This window comes from Sciurus carolinensis, chromosome 9 (genome assembly GCF_902686445.1).
Source record: "Sciurus carolinensis chromosome 9, mSciCar1.2, whole genome shotgun sequence".
Lineage (NCBI taxonomy): Eukaryota > Metazoa > Chordata > Mammalia > Rodentia > Sciuridae > Sciurus > Sciurus carolinensis.
This window is the reverse complement of record NC_062221.1, coordinates 48,035,410-48,059,525: the sequence shown is the minus strand read 5'-3', so window position 1 is coordinate 48,059,525 and position 24,116 is coordinate 48,035,410. Positions and strand designations below refer to the sequence as shown.

The window sequence follows — 24,116 nt, the reverse complement described above, 5'->3', positions numbered from 1 at the left end:
AAAGATAAATAAGCAAAGAACTGACCCATCAGAACCTGTGAAGCTAAAATTGGCCTCTTAGTCCCCTTTGCCTCTAGATCCAGTCTTTCATTTCTTTTTTACTAACTTTAATATTTGTTATTAAAATATAACCCAAATTAAACCTAGCTCATGAACATTAAAAGTTTAAGCAAGCAATGAATGTTAGTTTAGATTAGTTTTTTAAGTGTATTCATAGGCAACATTTTTCTTACTTTACCATTTTATTTCCTAGTGAAGAATACAGCTTTTTTCTTTTAAGAAGAAATTCATACTCACTTTGAACGCCTGCCTATTTCTTATCTTCCTAAGCATGGGTGGCCAGGCAAACAATGGAAATCAGCATTAGGAACATGTGACTCCCCTCTTCTATGGGTCATAAATACATTACAAATAAAGCTGAAACAATGGCTTTCTTTGGACATCTATTTCAATAAGGGCTAAAAGAGTTGAGAAAAAATAATAACCACCTGGCAAACCAACTCCTCTTTGAAAGATGAATTAAAATCAAATGAGAGAAATAATTAGGACAGCTGGAAATAATAAAAACAATAGATACCAGACACATCTTTGACAAAACACAACAAGCCAAAGAGACATTACAATGTAAAATATTAATTGTGTCATAGCTCAATAAATCTCTCTCCTTTTTCTCCTTGGGTTCCTGATCACAATGAAAAACATGGTATTTCATTATGTAAAACCTAAAAGCAGTAACACTGTTATAGCCTGAATGGGCATGAGAATAAACAGAGGCAGTTGTTGCAGAATATTGCATCTATTTAGGTACAATACTAAAATTTGAATGAAGTATTGTTTCTTTTCACTGTCCCTCATTTAGAGTGCAATTTTACCCCTTGCATGTTGTTTGTGGGCTAATAATTACAGTTTGATGTATGAATCAAGTCTGAAATTTGCTTTTTCAAATACAGGGCTTTTTTGGATTCTGTTATCCAGATTTAGACTTGCTCCTAAGATGAATTATGCCACTCCTCTAGAAAAAAGATGCCTCTGCTGTTCTAAAGAGCATTTTCTTCTTTTATTTTGCAGGGAGATGAAAAGGCTCCATGCCAAAACACAAACAGTCGTTTTCTTTAGAAGTAGGATTATTGGAAATTTTGGGGTTTTATGTCATTTTCTGAATTGACTAAATTTTTCATAATTTAAAGCCAACATAATGTCAAGTAAGTTCTTCAATCCCATCAATGCATCTAAGGGGGAGAAATGACCCAGAAACACATTAATGACATCAACACTGGCAGGCAGCAGGAATGGAACGCGTGGGAATGAGGTTCCCTGACTTTGCGACTCCATCAAAGTGCAAATCACTTGCCCTGAAACTTAATGGTAATGTGGGGAAGGGTCGCAGAGTAAATTGCCCCATCACCGACTGCACAGAGTGGAGCATAGAGCTGGTGTGATTCTGAAAATCAGGCTATCTAGATATTCAGTGAATGACATTCTACATGGTGCTATGAAAGCCACTTAATCTCCTCACATCACCTTGCCATCAGAATATCTTCTTTTCCACAGGCAAAGCTTCCGCTTAAAGTTAATGGAAACTCAGAGAATGGGGACATCTCTGCCTTTACTTTTTCTCTGTCAAACAAAGATAAAGGTTTTATTCAAACTTTTTTATCTGAAGAGAAGCAGCACCTGAATGAAATGTGGTCATGATCAGAAATCTTAAGAACTAGAAATTTTCCAGACACTCGCTCAAAGAATACAATGCCTGGAAGAATGAGGGGAAATTATTCTGAACAAAAACATAGCTATATAAGTACTCTTCCTTGAAATAAAGAGAACTTCCACATTTTTCCACAATTTATGTGCATTTCTATAAATAGAGTCTACCAAGGAGAAAAATTAATTTATATTAAAGATTTCATTTAACCAGAATGATTTTGGTTTTAAGATTTTAGTACACCAGCAAATGCAGTTCTTTAAATGTGAATAGCAATGGATAATTCAACCTTTCTTCTCTTTTCTTCCCCCACACTTACCTGTCACCCCAAGGTTTAATTTGGAGATGACCCCTATTGGAAAAAAGTTTTGCTTCAGGATGCATAGTAATTGTATTTAATCTCCCAAATTTTGTTCAACTTGAAAGGCATAAGTGGAAAGATTATTGATTTTTTATCCAATTTTGCAATTAGCTAATAAAGATTATTAGCAATCTCGGGTGAGTTATTTAATATTTATGAACCACATAGTGGTGCCGAGCAAATGTTTGGTCAAGAAGTGACTGAATGAATGATCAGAGAAGGTGCTCAGTTTTCTCATCCTGCCACTGGACAACCTTGTTCTGCCCTTCTATGATCTATGACCTCTCCTTTTATACTACATTGACGTTTCCCAAGCACAAAAAAACCAATGAGCACCAACCTATCAACTGGTGTCTGCTGTGTGGAATGAGAGAAAATAAATAAGGACAATACAGTTGATTTCTCAAAGGTTAAACTAAACTCGATTTAGAGAACTATAGTCTGAGAGTACCTGCTTTATATTTATTTGGAAATATCTTTTTTTATGAAATGATTTTTAAAAGTAGTCATTGTTAGAGGTCTTGGGATTTTCACTCTGCAAAATATAAAATCCACAATCAATGTCAGTTCCCAATTTTTTTCTAATTTTACTACTCTTTAAACATTCAAAGTATAAAAACTACTGATTTAGAAAATGTACATTACTTCAGGTAGGAGAAAATCCCCATCCTCAGATATGTGTGTCTTGGAAGAATCTTCAATTACCTTCTCTACATTAACCTTCCGAAGCTCTTCTATCCTCCACCATGCAGAGGTGGCCAGATAACTTTCCACACACTCTCCATTTATTATAAGATGAAATCATGTACTAGATGCAATTTCATTAACTGTCTCCCTCAGAATCCCTTCTAGAAAACTGCCACGCTGCCAGGTCTAGGGTGGATATCTAACATCGGGCCAGCCAATTCATTTTCTTATATATGGCAAATAAAATCTCTCTCTCCAAATCTGAGCTATCAAGTCATAAATATAGTCTGTAGTGGGTACTGAGCCTCAGAGGCACAAATGCAAAGTTGAGGATAATAGAATCATGTTGAGACATATGAAAGACAAGCAATCAGAAAAAGGTGGTCAAGAAAACATTGGAAGGGCTAGCTCAGTTTGTAGAGTGCTTGTCTTGCAAGCACAAGGTCCTGGGTTCAAATCCCCAGCACCACACCAAAAAAAAAAAAAAAAAAAATATATATATATATATATATATATATCAGAAATGATTTAAAAAAAGAAACAAACTCCTCTAGACAGTAAAAGTAGCCTCATCTTTGATTTCCAATTGCCAGCTCCAACTGAATTCTATGAGTTCCTTATTCAACCCCATCCTCTGTCACCTCCCTTTTAGTTCTTGAACTATTAGATATGTGTTCCTTGTCATGAAAGGACATTGTCTGGGAAGGAACACATGAGCAAAAGTTCATGTATTCTTAGAAAAGAGATTTGCAACACTTTTTGGTCTAAGTTTTTTTTTTTTTTTTAAACTAGACATTTTCTCTTATTTTTGCAGCATCAAAAATATACAAACCATCAATCATCTTCCTTCTTATGTTCCCCTTAAGCACTGTGCAAAAATGTTCTCCAGGAACAAGGAAAAGCACAGGTCTCAGCCCCCCGCTTACCCTGCATCTACCCATCCTCATCTTCTCCATAATCCAGGTTTGATCGTATGCCCAGTGCCAGCCTGGGCCCCTGCTCAGATTGCATAACCAGACAGGTAAGGAATATCTTGGAACTGCTGTGCCTGGGTCCCCAGAAGAGCACATCAGTGACCTCAATGGGTAAAAATCCTCCTCACTATCTCGTTTAAGACACAATCCAGAGAAGGGAAATGACAATTTAATGTCACACCGGTAAAGAGCAAGGGAATAGCATTTTATTTAATTTGTTCAACCAGGTAAAATATCACTCATTTCTACACAAAGATACTGAGCCTCCCAGGCTTGCTTATGACTTTCCAAAGATAACACCACCAGTAAGAGCTCAGCCTGGCCTTCAGTGAAACATTAAAACTTCGTCATCCATTCTGTATTCATTTAAGAAAACATCTCTCTGCCTCCAAGTTTTAATAGTTTAGCCACCTTTAAACCTAGTTCTCATGACTCCTGAGCCCTACAAGTACTTTCTTGTGTAATTATTTTAAAGTTCTCCAAAGGCAGTTCAGAGAAAAAAAGTATAGAGTCAAGGATAGAAAGGAATGACAGTTGAAAGCCCTCTCATTGCCTCAACCTTCTCCTCCTCCTCTGACCTTCTTCAAACAAGGACATGACTCATAAGTAATCTCCAGGTCGTGGTCCTGAATCATGACCCCTATGCAGTGACTAGCCCTGGAAAAGGTGGCTTCTAAGAAGGCTTTTGATGATTCCCAACCACTTGCATTCACAACCACATGTGGTACACTCCTTCAATGTCCCTGGGTTGCTCTGAGTGATCTCATCTGTATATGACAAGAGTGATTACACATCACTTCTAAGAGTAGCACCTTCTGTTATGCAGTCTTTCTTTCTGTCTTGAGCCATGTCATGAGGAGATTTAAGCCACTCAGAAACTTACCCAGTGAAGATCTGAAACAGTCAGCAAGGAACTAAAACCTGTCAACAGCCACATGAGTGAACTTAGAAAAGAATCATTCCCCAGTTGAGTGTTCAAATGAGACTGCAGCCCTGACAAACAGCCTCAGTAGAACATGAGATTTTAAAGCAGAACGACTTGCCTAAACTGCTCCCAGATTCCTGACCCACCAAAAAAAAAAAAAAAAAAAAAAAAATATATATATATATATATATATATATATATATATATATTTGTTGTCTTGAACTGCTAAATTGTAGTGTCATTTGTTCTGTAGCAATAGATAACTCAAGTCCTAAAACTCTTCTCTGAGTACAAAACATTTCCTTTACTTTACCCCACTCAGATGGTTCTGTTGAGAGAACCATCATTAGGAGAACTTTGCTCTCCTAAGTGTATCATTGGTATCAATGCACTGATTCACCTCCGTGGGTAAGGAATAAGATCTGTAACTATTTCGCCAAAAATTTCATTTGAAATCTGCACATCATTCTCGATGGTGAAGTCTTCAGAAAGCCACTACTTTCTGCATTCTTGGTTCCGTCATTCTTATATCCCCCTTGGTTTTCTCGATCTTTTCCTCACAATTAGTTATTCAATAGATATCAGAGAATTTAAGGAAGGGTCCGACTCCTCTCCTGTGTAGAATATTTAAGTCATACATTGTTTGTTTTCAGGAAAACCAGTACAATTATGCAACATAAATTCTTTTAAAGCATCTGGGACTTCAGTTCAATTTAAAATCCTGTGGGTTTTATTACCAGAATGAATGATTATAAAATATATGCATGCAAATGAAGAGATAAAAAAATTAAAGGGCATATGAAATTTAACGCATGCTACTTGTAATTCCATGCCAAATTGTTGCAAAACATAGTAGCTATGCAGTACCATGTAAAAATGTGACTTATAATATTTATAACTTGAGAATGTGGTTTTTATTCCATTGTCTTGGGTATATATTATAAAACAGAGAATTCATTTCTGGTGTTAATATGAGGGGGAGGGGAAGATGAGTTTCCCCGAGGCTGTCATCAGTTTTACTGCCAAAATAAAGAGCCCTGTTTTGACTAAGGTGATTCACTCCAATAATACACCACAGTGAAAACCTTATGAAAATGGAGATTCTCTATTTTTGAGTGTTTTTATTCTAAGAGCTCATTTGGGACAAATCTAATTCAGTCAATATTTATTAAGTGTCAAAAATGTGAAAACTAATATACTAAAGGCTCTGGGGGCTAGAGGTGGAAGAAAATAAAATTGAAGCTTACAGTCCTGCTCTCGAGTAGGCACAACCTGGAGAAAGACAGTCAGGCATGTTCATAAAGAGTCTGAGCCAGGATGGTGGAAACCATTGCAGCAGCCAAGTAACAGGTTCCAGATTATTCTCCTTTGCTCCATCCTCCACAATGCTGCCTGAATTTTCCCTCAAATAAAAATCCAGTTGTGGTGCTTTCCTCCAGAAAGCTCTCTGGTGCTTACAAAATAGTCTAGATTCCTTACTATCAGGCCCTTCCACATTTGGTCTGGATCTGAATCTACCTTTTCATATTCATGTAACACTAAGGCAAAAATCAATTCCCCTTGGAAAGACTAAGGACTCCAGTTTGGTTTCTCAAATAAGTTATGTACATCGACTGTTTCTGTAGAATTCATTTCTTTCTAACTTTTGCCTCCTATCAGAATGAACTCCTAAGGAATGAGTGGGTCATGTCAGCCAGGAAGTAATTGGGCATTTCCTTGCAGGGATTGGTGCAGGAGAAGGAAACAAAAATGTTTTGTTATAAAAGAAATTAACAGATATCAGTGTTATGGTTGGGATAACCTTAAGGCTTGGTTCCCAGTGCAGCAATATCCAGAGGTGGGGCTCCTGGGAGGTGACAAGATCATGAGGGCTCTTACATCACTGATGGATGAACCTGGGGTGGATTAATAATCTGAAGGCATCCATTATTGAGGTAGAAACTGTAGGGGGCTGGGTACTAGTAGGAGGAAGTAGGTCACTGGGGGCATCACTCTGAAGAGTAAATCTTGTCCCTGGCCCCTTCCTCCCTTCCTCTCTCTGCTTGTGGCTGCTACAAGGTAAAAAGCTTCCTCCGCCACACCCCTCTGCCATGATGTTTTTGCTTGGAGCCAGCAGACCATGGACTAAAAGCTCCAAAACCATAAGCAAAAATAAATCTTTCCCCCTGTAAGTTGATTTTCTTAGACATTCATCACAGCAACAAAAAGCCGACTTAAATATAATTAGCAACTCCTTTCCTAACATATTACTCTCCAGTCCCAGCTCCCCAAAGAAGAGAGCATTGTACCCCTCAGGCTCTCGAGTTTGGGCATATTTCACCCAAGAAAAGCTTTGGGATTGGCGCTGGGGTTTTGGCTCAGTGGGAGTACTCACCTAGCATGTGTGAGGCCCTGGGTTTGATCCTCAGTACCACATAAAAATAAAATAAAGATATTGTGTCCAATAACAACTAAAACAAAATATTAAAAAAAAAAAAAAAAAAAAAAAAAAAAAGCTCTGGGATCATCCCTAAATACAGAGGGATAGTGAGACTCAAAAACAGAAAAAAGTGCTTGGAACACCTTAGGCTGAGTCAGCAAGACCTAGCACAGTGGAGATGAGTTGAGAAGGCTCAGGATGGGAAGGCTTGGGGGTTTTTTTGTTTTGTTTTGAATTTTTCAGCCAATGCTATAGACAGGCTCCTCTTTCAAGTGTCACTCCAGATCCCACAAAATGCCCATTGATGGGAACACCAGGAGCACGGCAGTTGGTGGGGTCCAGAGTAGCCCGTTGGGAGCAAAATGCCTGCTTGAACTCCTGATGTAGCCAAGGAGATCTACCCCAATGCCAACACTAAGTAGAACGAGTGATAATAATGACCACAGGTGACACCATGGCCTAGAAATAGACATTTCCTCCACTGTGTCCCATCAACCCGTAATAAATGCAGTTCCTTGTGTAATCCCAAAGAGCTTCTACCAGTCAAATGGATGGGGACTCAGAGCCATTTATATTTGATTGACAGGTACAGAGGAATCCATCCAACATTATGTTCTAAAATCTTTAGATACTAAACATAGTTTAGGAGTTGTTTTCAGATTTTAAAAAATGCTCAAACCAATGTGTTTCCAGATTCCTGAGACCCTGTCCATGCTGAACACCATATTCATGGGTCTGTAGACACAATGCTCTACTACACTTTTTGGAAAAAGTTTTTCTTCATTCCATCTTCTTGATTTCTCTCTTTTAAAGGCACCATTAAAAGGATTCCTATACGGTTGACCACAGGCTAAATTCAGCCTGCTGCCTCTTTTTATTTGGCCTTTGAGCTGTTTTAAATGGTTGGAAAATCAAAAGCGTATTATTTTGTGACACATTAAAATTGCATGAAATTCAAATTTCCAGTCATAAACAAAGTTTTATTAGAATGCCTGAGACAATTTACCTATGTATTACCTATGGTTGCTTTGCCATAATGACAGTTGGGTGGTAGCAACACAGACCATATAATTTTCAACATCTAAAGCATTTGTTATTTGACCCTGTACAGAGTTTGCTGACCCCTTTCTTTGTACATGTGGAGAAAGCAGTGGTTGACAATACTTAGGAAAGAGTGTCACATCCTATATTAGTAAACTCAGTGCCCATCTGAGGGCAGGAAGCAGACTAAGTCCCAGTCTCCAGCTGCCCGCCCCGTACTATGCTAGGTGGGGAGAGGACAACAGCCCCCTCCCCAAAATTGTCCTGCTTGGAGAGCTTCCATCCCCATGTAAGTACCTGGAAATAAGGGAACAGTAGAACAGAAAGGGGAAAGGTATGCAGAGAAGCCAGAGAGGGCCTAGACAATTCCCAGGCTGCAGCTGAGCTGTTTCATAGTAACCTCATATCTAAAGAACAGAGTTCAGAGGGGAGGAAGCAGACCTCCTAGACTAGGGAAGGAGTCCCCAGCTATCTGCCCCACAAAGCCCACCTCCCTCCTTGAAAATAAAGAAGGGAAGAGTTTCAGAAGGCCAAAATGACATCTTCACTGGAAAGTTGGGGAGGATGACAATAGTCACACAACCTGTTCTGCTGGTTTCAAAGTGTGCTTTCCAGAGCCAAAATGAGACCACAGAGAAGAGCACTAACCAAGCATGCCTTCAGAGTTGAGCGAATTCTGTGTCCTGAGCTTATTGATGTTTCTCAGGAATTATATTCTCCAGAGAGAACAACTAGTTTAAATATTTAGGGGGCAGGGAAAAAGAAAATGATTTGGCAATTAAAATATATGCCTCAAGGAACTGTTTCAAAACATTTTTTAAAGATTCTCCTTTTAACTGAAAATTTTAGAAGCTGATACGCATTCACAGTAATGCCATTTCGCCATACTTCTCTCATGACCATGTTTTGTTTTAAATTGAGTTAGGCAGGCTGCTGATTCAGAACAATAGTTAATTGCTTTCTGTGTTCCTTTCATTCTACAAACATTTATTAAGCACCTATTATTTGCAAGACACTATGCCAAGTACATAGATGGGTAAAAATAAAATGAATAGTCCCAGCCCTAGAGAGATCTGCAGTTCAGTAGGAGATATAATGTGATTAAAAATAACAAATATTGAATAATGAGTAGAAACTATATGGGTATGGCATGCATCATTAAGTGTAAAGCCGCTGAGATATTCGGGTTGTGCAAAGTGAAAGGCTGAGCCTGGGTGAAAAGGAATTCAGCCCTCCGTGTGTTCTGTAGAAGGAGGCTTTAGATGCAATTGCTTACATCAGGGATTTTCAGAGCCTAGCTGGAGAAGCACCCCCATCAGAATAACTGACGAAGTTGGCTGAAAGGCACAGCAGCTTGTCCTCAGTCCTGCCAAAGCAGGATCGCAGAGACAGACCCACGCTTGTGGGTCCACAGGTGGTCCCTTTGAGACAAGACTGGATGAGTCGTGCATAAACTTTGCTGTTCATTAGAATCACACGGATGCCAACCAATCTGGGGATGGGATTCAGGCCTCAGTATCTGTATACTATTGATACTAATGTGCTTCTAGGCCTGAGAACCCCTGTTCTAACATCCCTGCCCCCATAAATTTATACAAAGAGTAGAAGGCTCTATTTCAAGAGAAATAAATATACTCTTCTCCTTTTCATTTATCTAAGTGAACACCTTCATTTATCTTTTGTTTTTTTTTGCAGTGCTGGGATCAAACCCAGAGTGTCACACATGCTAGGCAAGCGCTCTACCACTGAGATACATGTCAGCCCTATTATTCATTTATTCATTCATTCAGTCAGTCAGTCAGTCAGTCAGTCCTTTATTGTGCTGGAGATTGAACCTAGGGACATTGTCCCACTGAACCACATCCCCAGCCCTTTTTATTTTTTATTTTGAGATAGGGTCTCAAAAGTTGCCCAGACTGGTCTCAAATTTGGAATCCTCCTGCCTCAGTTCCTGAGTTGCTGGGATCACAGGTGTGCACTCCTGGCCTTCATTTAACTTTTGAGTAGCCCATGTTTCCCTTTTGCCCAACACATCCTCCAAGGCCTTGGACTTTAAAATAATCCAAACTCAGTCCATTCACATAGTGACAGCATGAATATATATGTGTGTGGATATGTGTGTGGACCCATGCATACATGTGCCAGGCACCACGTGAAGAGCTAGAGGAGAGGAAATGAAAACTTCAGTCCAATAAGGCCCATAGATGAGCAGCAATGTGAAAAGTGCTAACACTTAGTGTGTCCAATAGGCTTGGGGGACATGGAAGTGCCTAACCAGCTAGGAATTGGGGTGCCATGGTAGGCTGGGAGGGAAGCCCATTGCAGTCTTTTCAGAGAAGGAGACACTTAGGCTGAGGATTAAAGGATAAATAGAAATCAGCATCATGGAGAGGGTTAGGCACCTAAGTTGACACCACAGTGAAGTCACCCTCATGTCTGAGTCCTCTGCAGTCTCTGCAGCCTGGCACGGTTGAGAAGTGCTGTGAAGCGTCACACAGACCATGCTACCCATCCCATACCATTATTCTGGCCTAGAGACTCTCGGGCACAGCACAGATTACAATCTCTTGGGATATTTCAAATAATAGTAAAGTCCATACCTCACCCTCAAGATCCTGATTTAATGACACTCAGACATCTCTATTTTTTAACAAGCTCCCTTGTGATTCCAGGAAGCAGGACTGAGAGCCACATGTGGAGTCTCAGCAAATGGCACAGCTGGCTTTGACCACTGGCTGCAGGATGCTCCTGGTTGGCTGAAATCTGTCAGCAGCCCACCCATTCCCTTCCTGCCCAGGCATGTGGTCACTGTTTTGCCTTCAGAAGGGAGAAGCCTGGGCAGCAGAGTTGCCAGGCCGGCCACTAGTCTGGCACTAAAAGAGTTGGGTGATCTCTGGTCACTCCCAGCAGCCCAATGTACCACTTCTGTAACACCCTCATTCCTTGGATGGGGGTGGGGGTTGTGGGGAGAAGCCATGGAGTGCAGATCCTAGATGTATCCCCAAGGAATACATTGGATACATGTCAATGACCACTTTATGAATTCTACCGAAGCACATATTAGAATTTCTCCCATTAAATGTAGTGAAATGAACTAAAGCACTATAATCAGATGCTTAATGAAAATAATGGAAATATAAAGAGAAATAGAAATTGAGAACCAACACAGCAGGGAGGTTGGGCAGTTAACTAAGTGTACATACCAGCTAAGTGATGTCCAGGCCCTGCATCCAGACAGTGTGTGATTCAGATCTGTGCCTGAGCCGACGAACAAATTGCTACACATCATAAATCTTCTAGGTCATCTGCAAACAGTTGAAACCAGGAATGTTAAATCCGTGAATGCCAAGGCTGTATTCATATATCAAAATGAACATTTATACAGATGACATGAGTCCAGGCAAGAGAAATGTGCAGTTGCATTTATGGGTAAACGGGCTCGATAAGAATCTATTCATTGAATCTTTGAAACAATATCTCTCCAAACTTCACTCTCCCCCTCCCCTATTTCAAAGTCAGTTGTAGGTGGAATAAACAGATTTTTCTGACTCAAAATCAGAACATGTGATTGGAGAAAGTATTTTTTCCAGTCTTGTAAGTGTATTTATAAAGAAGAGTTGCTTGGGTTCCTAAGAGGACAGGAAAGCAGTGCTGAAGGAGACCCTCGTATGTGGGGAGGTGGGAGGCTTGGTTCACAGTGCACATGGGCCTGAGGAGCCTGCGTCTGAGCAGGTTTCCTACCTTGAGGAGCCCTGGAAAGCCCTACAGCCTGCACAGGTGGCCATTGGAGGGTGGATCTGGAGTGGCAGGGGAAGGTCAAAAGGAAGAGGTCCTCTGAGGACAAGCAGACAGTTGCACACACATCTAAGAGATTAGAAGACACCCCAGGGTGGAGCTGGGGGAGGAAGCAAACAATATTGAAGGGAGGAATTTTAATGTGAATGTGACTGAATTATAAACCTGAACTTGCTGAGAAAATTCAGAAGTGGATTGCATTTACCTGGAAATGACTAAATTCAAAACTTTCTGCTGAGTCAGAAATCACATTTACTGTAAGAAGATAAAGATTTCAAGTTTTGCACATCTGACTGTGATCAAAAAAAGTCAAACCACCCCAGGCTTTTGTTTACTCTCTCCTGCAAAATCAGGCAGGGTCCCTCCTTTCAAGGAGGCCTGTGTGGGACCAGAGGCTGCTGCTCCCTGGGATCCCCTACCAGAGCCCAGGCCATCAGCAGACAGAATTCCTTCAGCCATTCACTTCTTTAGCAACTGTCTTCTTTGTGCTCTACTCCCTAGAGATATGAAATTCTGTATCAGGTAGCCAAGAGGAGTTCGGGAAGCCAAAAAGAGCCACACCAGATTCTCCTCTATGTTAAATAAATAAATAAGTAAATAAAATTTTTAAAAATCCCTTTCAAATACCTTCCTTAACAGAGAGACGTTTTGTAGAATTAGAATACTCAGGATTAGCATTCGTTCTGGAAACCAGCACATCCATCTCCCACCTGACATTGGGAGTAGAACATACACTTGATCTGCTTTTCTGGAAGGTGGTTTTATATATGTCCACAAATCTTAAAATGTGCCTGCCTCCTGCTGTGGTTTGGATATGGTTTGTCCCCCAGTGTTTCATATGCAGGAAGCTTGGTCCCCAATATAATGGTATTAAAGGAGGTAGGACCTTTAAGAGGCAGGACCTAGTAGGAGGTGATTGGGCCTTGACCTCTCTAGAAAAGAGACTAATGCTGGTCTCTCTGAGTGGGTTAGGTCTCCTAGGAGTAGATTCATTCCCCTGAAGTAAGCTGCTATAAAAGAGCAAACCTCATTCCTCGCCTCTCTTTTGCTTCCTGTCTTGCTGTGTGGTTCCTCTCACACAGGCTCCCTTCATGTGATGTCATTCATCACATTATGATACCACCAAAGGCTGTTAACAGAGACCAACCGATGGGGCAGGCTGCTCTTCAACTTTCAGCCTGCGAAATTGTGAATGAAATAAGCCTCTAACTTTGTAAAGTAGCCAGACACAGGTATTTTGTTATAGTTACACAAAACAGACTAAGATGTCTTTTTTTCAGAGATTCCAGTTTTACAGTTTTGCTTGAGGCAGTAATTAAGAAGATCATTAGGCTCTTAGCCTAGTGGTTATAAACCAGTCCGTAACAACAAAAGAATCTGCTTACATGTCTGGATTCCACCAATTAGATGAATGAAACTCCACAAGTTACTGAAAATGAATGTTAATATTTCATATGTGAAATATGAATAGTACTGCCCACCTCACAAGACTATTATGAGGATAAAATGAGACTGAGCATGTGAATGTGTAGCAGTAAGTCCAGCAAGATGTGCAAATGTGATAAATATCACTGCTGTTCTTGATTCCTATCATTTTGTATAAAGATGATGGTCCAAGTTTGGTCATAACACTACTATAAAAACAAAAGTCTAAAATAAAACCAAAATAAATGATTCACCAAACAAATCATAATACTTCCATGAAATGGCAACTGGGCCTTAATAATGATGTTATGGAAATGTACCTATTGCATGGAAAACTGCTCACAATACACTGCTAAGGGAAAGAAGAAGTTTACAAACTAGCATGCATATCATGATCTGATTTTTGTTTATATGTGTATATGAATGCATAGAAACATGTGCAAAGATAGACTCTAATATACTAAGATGACTGTCAAAGACGATGGATATTTTTAAACCTCTTAATTTTGGCCTTTTTTTATTGGGTATGTATTGCATTTTTAATCAACAAAAAAAATATTTCATGGAAGTGTCCTTTATAAAGTATAATTGTTCCTTGGGAAGACAATAAAAATTGTTGTCAAGCAATTATTATCAAAACTCAGGACTGTCCCCTGCAAAAGAATTCCAATTAATAATGTAGAGACTTAGTAGTACAGCATATATTTAGCAAGCACAAAGCCCTGGGTTCAATTCCCAGCACCAAACAAGAAAATAAACAATGTAGAAGGAGTGAGGAAAATAGAAAAATGACCATCAGAACACCTCAGGGATAACACCACATTGACAAGATTTACCTATGGATGCTCAAAGGAGGGTGAATGCTAGAGATTTACCTGTGAATGCTCAGAAGAGAGGGAGAATATTTTCATGTCAGAGTATCTCTCCTTTATTTGTGGCCAAGGGAAAGACAGATGCCTGATGGACAGCATCTTAATGAAGTTATCAAGAAGAAGTTCACCAGCAATGAGCCACATCAACATCATGGGCCCCTGATCAAATGCCTGGCATAAGAAACACATGTCACTTCTGTGATATTCTTGCCAAACGGGCAGGACTTTAGTCAAAATATGAGACGAAATCACACAAATCTAAACTGAGAGACAGTCTCTAAAATACCTCACCACTGCTCTTCAAGAGTGACAAAGTCACGAGAGAAAAGGGAAAGCCAGGGAGTACTCACATATGGGCAGAGACTGAGGACCATGACACCCAAGTGTAATGTTGGTTCCTGGAATAACTAAAGGAACTTGTGGAGAAACAGGGGAAATCCAAATAAAATCAACAGTTTAGCATAATAGCATTGTTCTAATATTAATTTTTTGGTTTTTAGAATTGTTCTATGGTTATTAAGATATTAACACTAGAAAAAATTAGGAGAAAAAATATAGGAACTGTTATCACCATTTTATAATTTTCTGTAAATGTAAAATTATTTCAAAACAAAAATTTTAAATATAATGCAAAACTGGGTAAACATAGGTCCTTGGTAGGAGGGACTAGGCCAAGACATAAACGATGTTGGGGAAATTCCCGAAGGCCCAGGCAGAAAACATCACAACCCTAGGCCTTCTCAGACTTGAATAGAAAATGTTATTTTATACTTTGTTAGGTTAAAATTTGATTAAAACAAATATAAGGGAAGGTATCATCTTAGTTTTCAACACAAACCACAGAGAATATACACAGATACTATCAAAACTCAACATTTCTCTTTTGAATTGTCACTTTTTATAATTTCCCAACTTCAGTTTCATTAGTTCAATTCTGTTCTTTAATCTCAAGGATTTCTTTTTCTCATGTTATATCTGTGATTCAAGAATAAATTAAAGATCAAGGAGTTTTGAGTTTTAACTACTCCAAAAAGCATCTTTATTATTGCCTATTTCTCTAATTTTCCCTTTTAAAATCAGATATGAAATGTTTGTTTCCTCAGTGCCTACCAAATTGGAATCTGATGCAGAAAGAAAATCACCAACCTAGATAGGCCATAGACACAATAGACCTTGTGTCTCCTAAGGAAACAGATGTTCAATGTCTCATTTCAAGCTTCTTGGTAATTAAAATAGGTTGCAACTACGAACACAACTAAATTTATTAGTGTTTACTATGTGTTTACATCTCCTATTATCTCACGAGTGTTTGTGTGTTAGTCAGCTTTTTGTCACTGTGACTAAAATACCTGACAAGAACAACTTGGAGGAAAGAAAGTTTATTTCGGGTTTATAGTTTTAGAAATCTAAATACATGTTCAACTAACTTTATTGTTTTGGGCCTGAGGTGAGGCAGAATATCATCGTGGAAGGGTGTGGTACAGAACTGTTTAGTTCATGGTAGCCAGGAAGCAGAGATTAAGAGTGATAAAGAGATAAAATAAAAACCCCAAAGACATACCTCCAGTGACCTACTTCATCTAGTCATACTCCATCTGCCTATAGTTACCACCGAGCTTATCCATTTAAACTATTAATCCAGGAAATGTATTAATCCACTAGTTAGGTTACAGCTCTCATAATCTACTAATTTTACCTCTTGCACTAAAACAGTTTTGGGGGGATACGTTACATCTGAACTATAACATTCTGTCCCTGGCCTCCCAAAACTCATGCCCATCTTACAATGTATTCAGCCATCTCTTATGTCCCCATAGTCAACAGTTCTAGCATTGTCCCCAAAATCCACATCCAAAGTCTCCTCTGAGCCTCAGGGTAAATTCTTGGCTATGAAACCATGTAAAGATTAAAAGCAAGTTATACACCTTTAAATACATAGTGGCACAAAATAAATATTTCCATTCCAGAAGGGGGAAATAGGAACATAGAAAGAAGCGATGGGGCTAAAGTAAGACTGAAATCCAGCTGGGCAAATGTTAGGTCTGTAGCACCACAACCAGCATCTAAGGCACATGATAGTGAGATGTGATCTCCAAATGTGTTAGGCCCACATGGCCTCTCTCTGAGGTTCTGTCCACAGCCAGCAGCTTTCCTTAGCAGATATCTCATGTTACTGGCATCTCTTAATCCTGGTAACTTCACTTTAACCTTGGTTTTTATTTTGTTTTTGTCTTTATGCATCACCTTTTCATAGGCTGTCCATGGGAAATTTGACCCTGCTACACTTTGCCTGGCCTTCTAGGCCTTTCTTTGAAATCTCAATGGAAACTTCCATGATCCCCCTAACTCTATCATCCAGATTTTTTGTAATACCAGCACTACATGAATGATGTCAAGGTCTGCCACCAGTTTAAGAAATAGCCAGGCCTTCTTGAACTGACTGCAGCAGCTGTTGAGTGCCTGGCAGCTGAGTGTGGTAAAATAAATCCTAGGGAAACAATTCTTTAGCCTTCCTAGTAAAACAGGACGCCCCAAAGTCTTCTAAATGAGTTTTTACTTTTACACCCTTCAGCCTGCACGGTGTATGGTCTTACTAATTTCTGAGATGCCCTCAAGCCATTTTTTTCTATTGTAACTTGTGCAAAGTACTTGGCTTCTCTTTAGTGCAGAAGTCTCTTTGATAACTACAACTTTCTTGGCCCCAGTTTTATATGTGCTGGCCAAACTGCAAGTTGTTAAAGTGTTTTCTCTCTGTTTTCTGCTCCTGATCTTTTCATAGTAAACCTCAATAAAAACCATCAGCAATACCCATGCCACTGCCTGAATGCCTTGAAATTTTCTCCACCAGCTTAATTACTCTATTGCTTTTAAGACTGACCTCATACAAAGTTTCAGGATGTGAGTAAAATGTAGACAAGTTCTTTGGCATGATATAACATGAATGGCCTCTAGTTCACTTCCCAAGAGATCCATAGTACTCCTCTGAAGCCTCATAAGTACAATCTTTACTGTCTGCATTCCTATCAACATTTTGGTCTTCTAAGATTCCCCCCTAAATCACCTATTAACTTCTGCTTACAATATTTTAAAGCTTTTTTAGACTGTATCTCCAAATTTTTCCAAATTTCTCCCACAAACCAGGTCCAAAGATTTCTAAACCACATGGTCAAGTTAGTCATAGCAACAACCCCATTCATGATACCAATTTTTGTGTTAGTAAGCTTTCTTAACTGTGACTAAAGTACCTGACCAAAAAATAATAATTTAGAGGAGGGAAAGTTTATTTTGAGCTCACAGGTTGAGAGGTCTCAGTCCATGGTTTGCCTATTCTATTACTCTGAACCTAAAGTGATGCAGAAGAACACAGTGGAAGGACATGGTAGAGAAAAGATGTTTAGTTCATAATAACTTGGACGCAGAGAGAAAGAGGGAGGAGGAAATAAAAACCCCAAAGACATGTGTCCAGTGACCTACTTCCTCCAGCAATGCTCTACTTGCCTATAGTTACCACCCAGTTAGTCCATTCAAATCATTAACCATCCTGCGTGCATCTGCCTGATGAATCTCCTTAAAGTTTTAATCACTTTACTCTTTAGTTGAAAAATCTTATATGGTTCCACATGCCTTTAAAATATTGTCTCAATTTCTCAACAGTCTGGCTCCAAACCTCTCTTACCAATAAAATTTTATCTTCACTTAGGGAAATCTCTGTAAGAAATAACCAAAACCCCAACTTAAACTGGCCTAAACAGAAGGAAACTTATTTTCTTATATAACTGGAAAGACAGAAATAGAGTAGACTTTGAGGTGACTCAATCTAGTAGTTCTGGTTCCAAGTCCCTAAATGTCAGGTACCTTTTTTTTTCCTCCTCCTCCTTCTCCTTTTCCTCCTCCTCCTTCTCCTTTTCCTCCTCCTTTCTTCCTCTTCCTTTCCCCTTCTCCTCCTCCTTCTCCTTCTCCTTCTTCTTCTTCCCTCTCCCTTTGTCAAGCATTCTATACTTCAGCAAAATAAAAACATGAATTCTTACTTTTCACATTTTGTCCATGGAATAACATTCGCACCTTTTCTCTCCATCCTTCAAGGTCCACATCTTCCATCCCAGTTCTCCCCAACAGAGAGCCTTTAACTCTGTGTGGACTTTACACCTGTGTCACTGCTCCTTGCTATGAACTGTCATACAAGATAGCCATTTACATCTATGCCTCAACTGCTATACTAAACAATAAGCTCCTTGGAGGCTAAGCCCAAGTCCAACTTTCTCCATATCCTCATTTACGGATTAGTACTTTAAGCATAGGTACTCAATAAATGAGCCAATCAGTCAACAAAAAAAATCAACCTTTTGAGAAAATCTGCATGCTTATTAGTCCTAAACCACAATTTTCTCCCTCCTTAATGGTCTTCAGGGCCTAACACAAACTATTCTCATCAAACAATGAAGAGATTTTCCCTTTAAAAAGTATCATGTTTCACAAAAACTCCTAAAACTTGAATTGAAAACAATTAGTAGACACTGAATTTGAAGGGAAACAATCAGCGGGCACTCAGATTTGAAGAAGTTTTCCATAAAAAATAGAATTCTAAGCAGAAAAGTGGTTCCAAATCTAAGCATTCTGGGAGCCAGGACAAGCTTGCCTGGTGTTAGTGATTTTTCCTGTGTTCTCTACTTAACCTGCATATTACACTTATTAAAGGGAAACACCAAACAAAAGAACAGTCAACTCTTGGCATCACTCACTGTCTAAACTCAAAGACCTGAAGCTAACTTGCTCCAAAGTTGACTGATCCAGACAGGAGTTCAAGAGAAATCCTCAAGGGATGGGGGTCTAGGGGAAATTGCATGGTACGTTAGCCTTTTGTCCTGTATTAGTATGTTAGTCAGCATTTTGTCACTGTGACCAGATTAGAAGAGAAAAAGTTCATTTGGGGGTCATGATTTTAAGGTTTTCAGCCCATAGCTTGCTGACTCCATTGCTCTGGGCCTGAGGTGAAGTAGAACATCATGGCAGAAGGACCTGGTGGAGAATAGCTGCTCAGCAGAGAGAGACAGGGAAAGGGTCTAGAGAAGATGAGGCCCCTATCAAGGAGTACCCCCAGTGACCAACCTCCTCTCCCCATGCCTGCCTGCCTATACCCAGTTAGTCCAATCAAACTAAGATGTATTGATTAGGTTACAGCTCTCATAATCTAATCAGTTCACCTCCTGCATAAACAGGAGTTTGGGGGGGTCACGTCCTCGTGGTTTTTATTTTGTCCCTGAACCCCAAAAGTGCATGTCAGTTTCACAATGAAAAAACACATTTAGTCCATCTCCAAGAGTCCCCATAGTCTAACAGTTCCATCACTGCCCAAAAGTCTAAGTCCAATGTCTCCTCTGAGACTCAAGGCAAACTCTTAGCTGTCAACCCTTACAAAAATTAAAAGAAAATTAAATATATCCAATATACAATGACATGGAATAAATATTCTTATTCCAAAAGGGAGGAATAGAGACTTAGAGAGAAGGGATGGGACCAAAGCAAGACTGAAACCTAGTTGGGCAAACGTTCTCTGCACCTTCTCCTCTGACATCTGGGGCATGCAGTGGCAAGATATGATCTCCAAAGGATTTGGGAAGCCCTGTCCTTTTGATCTTACTAGTATCAGCTCATATGGTCTCTGTTTTAGGCTGGTATTGTCCATAATCAGCAGCTTTCCTCAACAGAAGTTAAAAGTTACTGGTATCTCTTAATCCAGAGGGATCTCCATTCCAGCTTTGATTTTGACTTCAACTTCACAACTTCATGTATCACCCTCCCAGGAGCAGCCCACAACAGCTACAACTCTACCATACCTTGTCTGGTCTCCCAGACCTTCCTTTGAAATCTTGGTGGAAGCCTCCATGACCCCAGCATCCTGAATCTCTGCAGAATCAGCACCAAGTGGATGAACCCAAGATCCACTGTCTTCTCAAGTAATAATGGGGTCTCCTTGGAAATGTTCATGGTAGATTCTGAGTGCCTGGGAAACTGAGTATGGTGAAATGGATCCTAGGAAAACAGTTTCTAAACACCCCTATGAAAATAGGGTGCCCCCAAAGTCTCTTAAATGAGTTTTCACTTCTTTACCCTAGGGTCTGAAATGGGTAAGAGCTTGCTGATTTTCCCACCTGCCTCAACTTTTTTTTAGTGGTGGTAATTTCCTCAATGGCCACACCTTCCTTGGTATCAATTTTCTGGTCAAACTGCAAGTTTTTAAAATCCTTATGCTCTCTCTCTCCTCCTGATTCTAACAGTAAACCTGATCGAAATGTGTCAGCAATATTCGTGCCATCACCTGAATACTGTGCTGTCTTGAAATGTCTCCACCAGTCTAATCATCCCATCACCTTTAAATTCAGTCTCACCAAAAGCCTCAGGACATAGGCAGAATGTAAACAAGTCCTTTGCCATAATATAACAAGAATGGCCTCTAGTCCGATTCCCAAGAGAGCTCTACAGTTCTCCTCTGAAACTTCATGAATGCAGTCTTTACTGTCTCCATTCCTATCAGCATACTGATCTGAGATCCCATTGAAATCACCCATTAAGATCTCTTATAGTATTCGAAGATTTCTCCAGCCTGCATCTCCAAACTTTTCCAAACTCTTCCTATTCCAAAGACATCTGAACCATGTGATTGGATTAATCATAGCAATGACCCCACTTCTTGGTATCAATTTCCATATTAGTCAGTTTTTTGTTGCTGTGACAAAAGTACCTGATAAGACCAACTTAAAGTAGGAAAAGTTTATTTGGGGCTCATGATATTAGTGGTCTCAGTCCATGGTTAACCAACTCCACTGTTCTGGACCAGAGAGACAAGGCAGAATATTGTGGCAAAAAGTCATGGGAAAGGAAGTTGCTCAGTTTATTGTGACTGAGAAGCAGAGAGAAGGGAAGAGGCCATAGGAAAAATGAGCCTTTCCAGGACATATACCTAGTGACCAGCCTCCTCCAGCCATGCCCACCTGCCTACAGTTACCACTTGGTGGGTCCATTCAAACAAGAATGGACTGGTTAGGTTACAGCTCTTGTAATCTAATCATTTCACCACCTGCATTAACGAAAGAGCTTTTAGGGGACACCTTATATACAAATCATAACACATGGTTATATCAGGTCCCTCCCCAACTACCTCTGTACCCTTCAATATCATTAACCATGTGACTCCACATTGTAAACCATACTATCCCAGAACAAACAGGAAACTGACAACAATAGCAAAGAAGTCAGAAAAGGCTCAAACCCATGAAGCCTGAGGGTTTGTGGAAGGAGAATGAAATTTTACTCTGGGCAAGATGAGGTAAGTTGTTGACACTGGAATGCATCCAATCATTCACTCATCCTAAAATATTTAATAAGTTTCTGTCAGGCATTAGGGGCTACATTAGTAATAAGCTTCAAACTTCCTTGGGCCTAACTGGAAAAGGTAACTCTTCCTTTCCCCCAAAGTTACCTGCCTCCTTCACAGCCCAGCAGCACAAGTTCTCCCCAAGATGTAGAGTTCTGATTAAAGAGCTTCTGCCCAAAGTCACATTGCAGATGTGACTGGGGCTCACCAAAGTCTGTGGCTATGACAAACCAGCAGGCCATGCACCATGAATTGCTAATGAGAAGAGGAAATTAACTCTATCCTACCTTATGAAAAAGGCTATACAATCACCTCTTCAGCATTTCCAGTCTAACATAGAGCCGTCATCCATCCAAACAAGCACAAAGATGTAAAATTTTGAAAAATCAACAATTCTTCTTAGATTTTCCAGAGAAGTGAGGTCAGAGGGCAAACCACTGGCCCAAAATTGGAAACAGGGCAGGTGAAGAAAGAGAATTACAACTTACCAGAGCTAAAGACCAGGGGCAGAACCCTCTGCAGGAAGCAGTACTAGTGTAAGGAAACCTCAACTGTAACCTACAGATTGCTGGAGGCCCAGTGTAGACAAGTCTGAGAGATAGAAACTCCAGGGCACCCAGGCTTAGGAAGCCCCACACTTTAGTGAGTTTTACCTCTAGGAACTAGTCAACCTGGTTCTCTCAACAAACATCAGAGAAAAATCCCCTAGTGTTTCCAGAAGAAAGATGGGAGAAGGAACCATTTTTTAAGACACAAGAGCATTTTCTTCTTCTCTAAAAGTCTGCTTTTTAGAAGAAACTATTTAATGATACCCTAACCTGCTGGAGTTTCATTAAACTCTAACTTACCTGAGGGGCAGGTAAATACTCAACTCCAGCTCCCTTTAGCCATCCTGTTGTACCTAAAAGGAAAAAAAATCAATACGACTGGGAAGCACTTGTGAAATTCACAGTTCAGAGGCTCCAACTCAATAATAGAGGTCACCTAAGCAAAGATTGTAGAACTCTTTCCCTCTGCCATGCCTTATCACCACATTACCAAAGTCCAATTTATAGCAGTTCCAGTACATCATATCTGCCTATCAAGAAAAAAATTACAAAGTATACAAAAAGGCAAAACACATAGTTTGAAGTGACAGTGTAAGCATCATAACCAGTCTCAGATATGGCAGAATATTGGAATTATCAGACCAGGAATTTAAACCAGCTTCACTAATTCCTTATTAATACACGAAGGAGCTAATAGAGTAGGCATCAGGCAAGAACAGATAGACACTATGAGAAGAGAGATGGAAATCCTAAGAAAGAAACAAAAAGAAATGCTAGAGATCTTCATTTCTGTAACAGAAATGAAGAATAGCTTTAATGGACTCATGAGGATACTAGACATGGCCAAGAAAAGAATCTCTAAGTTTTAACATATCTCAGTCCCTCTGACACTAAACAGAAGAGGAAAACACAAAGTTGAATAAAATATTCAAGAACTGTGGGAAAACCACAAAGGTATTACATATGCATAATAGAACTGTAGAAGGACAAGAAAAAGAGAAAGGAACAGAAAAAAATTTGAACCAATAATTACTGAAAATTTCTTCAAATTAAACCACAGATCCAGGAAGCTTAGAGAATATATGCTTGTAACATACACACACATAACCCTAGGTATATTATATTCAAACCATATAAAATATAGATAAAGAAAAAAATCCTGAAAGAAATCAGAGCTCAGAACACATCTTACCTATAGAAGAACAAAGGTAAGAATTATATTCATCTTCTCAAAAACCAGGCAAGCAAGAAGAGAGTACAGTGAAATATTTAAAGAAAAAAAAAAAAAAAAAAAAAAACCTTTACAAACTTAAGAGAAAACTCTATTCCTTCCTCTCAAATTTGCTGCTCTAAAAATTAAAGTCTATTATGAATGTGGAAAAACAAACAAATATATCACATAGGAGCTGAAAATAAAACCTCACTATAAACAGTAGGTTAGAGCATTCATCTGACTATGATGAACCAGGGAAAACACCCTAGTAACGAATTTCAGTGGTCCCCAGCCTGATAAACAGATGTCTTAGAAAGGTAACCGGAGCTGCTAACAAAGGGACACCAGCTCTTCATCATTCATTCTTGTATTGATTTGTGCATCCAACAAATACTTGTTGAGGACCTTCCATTTTTCCAGGTCCTCTTTCCTGGAAGAGCTACAGTCAGGGAGAGAGACACATAAGCAAATAATTATCACCTAGTAAAGATCAGTGCTGTGACAGAAATAAGCACAGAGTCGGGGGAGAACAGGGTGGAAGTGACAAACCCCACTGCAGAGTCAGAGAGCAGTCAGAGAAGTATCCTTGGATGAACGCAGGATGGAAACATCCAACCCACAAGCTATTCCCAGCATGCAGAGTAAATGCAAGAATGAGCAGAGGAGTAAGTGATTCCACTTCAAAAATAGGAAGAGTTGGAAAAGGACAGGTCAGGACATTTCAGCTAAATATGGGAATAAACTCGCTGCATGAAAACAACCCAAGCTGCTAATCATTGTTT

At 39.6% G+C, this 24,116-nt stretch overlaps 1 long non-coding RNA gene across 2 annotated transcripts in view; it reads right to left on the bottom strand.

The window, feature by feature from the left end:
* Nucleotides 1-24,116, bottom strand: part of LOC124992417 (uncharacterized) — a 136,427-nt gene that overhangs the window by 24,435 nt on the left and 87,876 nt on the right. For both annotated transcript variants that reach the window (XR_007110120.1, XR_007110121.1), the window contains exon 4: nt 11,313-11,414. This is a non-coding gene — a long non-coding RNA (uncharacterized LOC124992417). The remainder of the gene's footprint in view (nt 1-11,312; nt 11,415-24,116) is intronic.